Source organism: Myotis brandtii, unplaced genomic scaffold, assembly GCF_000412655.1.
Source record: "Myotis brandtii unplaced genomic scaffold, ASM41265v1 scaffold606, whole genome shotgun sequence".
Lineage (NCBI taxonomy): Eukaryota > Metazoa > Chordata > Mammalia > Chiroptera > Vespertilionidae > Myotis > Myotis brandtii.
In genome coordinates, this window is record NW_005370297.1 from 1,495,499 (window position 1) to 1,499,436 (window position 3,938).

Sequence of the window (3,938 nt, forward strand, 5' to 3'; positions counted from 1 at the left end):
ATACAATCAGTAAATATATAAATGATTTTAATAGTTGATACAAATATAATACTATATTCAACAACTGAACATGTAATATTCACCAAAATAGACTACATGCTGGGAAATAAAATAAAACTCAATAAATTAGAAAATATTGATTCTTATGGGGTATATTTTTAAACATATATCACTAAATTGTAAATGAATAAAATATGAAATTGGATAAGATCCAAATATTTGGAAATGAAACACCTTAATTCTATGTAACCTTTGAGTCAAAGAAGAAATCTTAAAGAAAAGTTTAAATAAGCACAGAGAATTTAGTAGGATACCTCTGATGCAATAATTTAGAGGGAGCAACAGGAAATCTTAAGTTCTGCTGTTGGAGTATAAAATGACCCAACTATTTTGAGTAATTGTCTGGCACATTCTTATAAAATATATGACTCAACAATCCCACAACTAGATATTTAACCAAGAGAAATAAAAACATGTGTTCACAATCTGAATTATATGGGAATGTTTACAGCAGCTTTATTCATAATAACCCCAAACTGTAAACAACTCAAATGTCCATCTGCAGGAAGATGGATAAACAACGTGTGGTATATTCATCTAATGTTTATAAAACAAGGAGCCATTTGATGATGTAGCAACATGTATGCATTCTAAAAACATTATGTTGAAAGAAAAAATCTACAGTAAAAGAATACACAATATACGATTCCATTTATATAATATTCTAGAACAGCTAAAACCATTCTATCCTATGGTGATAGGAATTAAAACAGAATTGTCTACGATGGTGGGGACTGATGGGAGAGAGGCTCCCGAGAATTCCTGGGTGGTGGAAATGTCCTGTCTTGACATTTGTGAGTATCAGATGCATGTATTTGTTAAAATGCTTCAAATTATATCCAAGGAGCACTGTATTTCACTGAATGTAAATTTATTTAGCCTCAATTTAAACAAACACATACATCAATAAAGTCAAGGGAGAGACTCGGGTGGGAGCTATTTGAAATACATTTTGCCAGATTTGTCATTTTCCCCAGATGTTATTTTCTGAAGGTAATTCTTATTTTAGTTACTATCTCTCAGTAATATTAGCACTGGGTTGTGTATAGACTGGTTTCATTTCTGGTACCTATACAAAGAAGGTCCTCTTTTTTTTATTTCCCTCCTTATTAGAGCTGTTGAAGCACACCAAACATTTTAGATGAGTTATATGGGTTATGCTGTGGTAGAAACCTACCCTAAAATTGTTGTTGCCTTCATGACACAAGATTTTTTTTATACACTACGCATCCCGTTCATGTCAAACAGGGGTAGGGATTCAGGATTGTGCCCAGGCTGATAAAGCTGTCCTCTCAACCCATGGCTTCCAGAGTCACAGAAGGAAAGAGAGTATGCAGATCTTATAACTTGTTCCAGAGATATCACATCATTGGTTTGCGTGGATAGGGTTGCCCTAACACACTGAGTTAATACTGCAGCCCATCTTCTGAATTTCCTTTCAAAAGGTAGTGTTGCTTTAGTCTCATCTGAATGCACACCCACACCTACTCCCAGGCATGGACATGCACACCCTAGAGAGGTAATGAATTGCAGCTGAGACAGCCCCACATGCATCTTACAGACTCCTAGAGCAACAAATGCATTTGACCAAGGGCTGCATCTGCTGTGCTTTGAAATCCATTGTTTCATTTGCTATGAAAACACACCATTCACAGGCTACTCCAGACCAATGACTGAGTGAAGCAGAGATTCCAAAAAGAACCATTCCTAGAAGACTCAACACTCCTTTACTGACAGACTTCAGCTCAAACATCCCTTAGATTAGATGCCAGTCCAGGACACCTGCACACAAACTTCTAAGCCTCTCTACACCCAGGGTCAGATTTGCATCACAGTTTGATGGCTCTTCTTGTCTTTTCTGACTTCCCTCCTATTCCCTTTCACTCAAGTACTTTCCTTTAATAAAATGTGTGCACATTTAATCCCATCGTAGCCTCTTGTCAGAGGGCTTGGGCTAGCAACAGTGGCTTAATTCAAGGCTAGAGCAGCGACCTTCAAGATTACACAGTCAACAACAGATTCATTTCCTAATTCTACTCTTTATCAGCTCATTTGACATCTTCATGTAATTTTTCTTAGTTTACTTTGTCATAGAATGTTTTTCTCTTACAAGTGTGGTTCAGTATCATTGCTCAGTTTATAGTATAAGCAGCTGAAATTCAGGGGCCAGAACAATTGTCAGCCTGACTTCAAAGTATTCTGAATTCTGTCATGTATTTCATACTAGATCCAGTATCAGGGGAACTTACAGCTATTCTTATTTGTAGTAATCAAATATTTCAATAAACTTATTTTTACTAGGGATTGAGCCTGCAACACGGGCATGTGCCCTGATCAGGAATCGAACCTGTGACCTCCTGGTTCCAACCACTGAGCCACACCCGCCGGGCAATAAACTTATTTTTACATGTGGTTTATGAAACAAGGCATACATCCCTTTTAAAGAAATGGCACATTATGGATTCTGCAATGGGATTCTATAATGGTGGTAAGGTTTTAGCTAGGCATGCTCCCACAAGAAATCAAAACAAAAATAGAACCATTATCCCAGGGAAATGACTTTTTTTTTCATGCTCATGAAGTTAAAAATGTTCCTGAAAATATAGTTAAACTTTGATTGGCCTTCTAAATGTTCTTAGGATTCAAAAAAACAACCCATTTTCAGGATAAATGGAACTACTCTGTTTCTCTTTCTAACATGGGGCTTTAAAACACAATAGATTACACTAAAGAGATAATTACTAACAAACATAAAAGTCTTAAATCTGCAATATTCTCTATATCTAAGTAGGAAGGGATAAAATGTAAAACAGAACAATCTTAAATCTTATAATTTAAGGATATAGGTCCAATTTTCCAGATTCAAGACATAAAGAGCTTAAATGGTAAAAACATAAGGATTTAAACTCATATGGGAAGACTGTCTATAAATGAAGGAGAACTGGGCTAAAATTAATCTAGTCTTACAACATTTTCAAAATGCCTTGATAGATTTCAGGTAGTCTATAGTATTTAACCTACATAAATTTAAAAGGAAAAAAGAACAAATGATAATCTATATACCTGTCTCCGTGTTTATAATAAACTAGAGGGCTGGTGCACAAAATTGTGCATGTGTGGGGTCCCTTGGCCTGGCTGGTGATCAGGGCCAATCAGGGCATCTCGCCTAGTCCCAATGGAGGCCAGCCAGCTGAGGGGAGGGACCAAGGGAGGTTGGCTGTGGAAGCGCACTGACCACCAGGGAACAGCTCCTGTGTTGAGTACCTGCCCACTGGTGGTCAGTGCACGTAATAGCGACTGGTCTACCAGTCGTTTGGTCAACTGGGAGTAATGGTCGCTTAGGCTTGTATATGTATAGATTAATTATTTTATGCAATGTGTTTCCAAAGTTTCCCATTCATACTAAAGACAAAAGAGATTTGTACTTTTAATTCGTGTCATAAATTCTAGAGTTTTTCTTTTATTATTTTAAAGGGAGAACTTCAGGGAAGAATAGCTTATTACATAGTTTAAAAAGATTTTCATAAGAGTAAGGATACTTATTCCATGGAGATTAGTTCCAGTGAGATGGGTCCCATCAATCTTTAGAGTGCTGCACTTACAGTCTACCAGCTGTATGATTCTATGCCCCTTACCTGAGCCTCATGATATGGAATAAATGGAAAGGTTTTTATTTAGATAATGTCTAAAAGATTACAGAAATGGCCTGAAGATGAATGTTCAGATTGTCTCCTGATATCCTTTCTCTGCATATTCCTTTTTTTTTCTTTAGTTACCTTTGGAATGTACAACTTGAGATGCTTAGACTAACCTAGATAAAAGTTGAGGATATTCATATAATTTAACAGTAAGACACATTAAGAAATTATCTGGAGCAA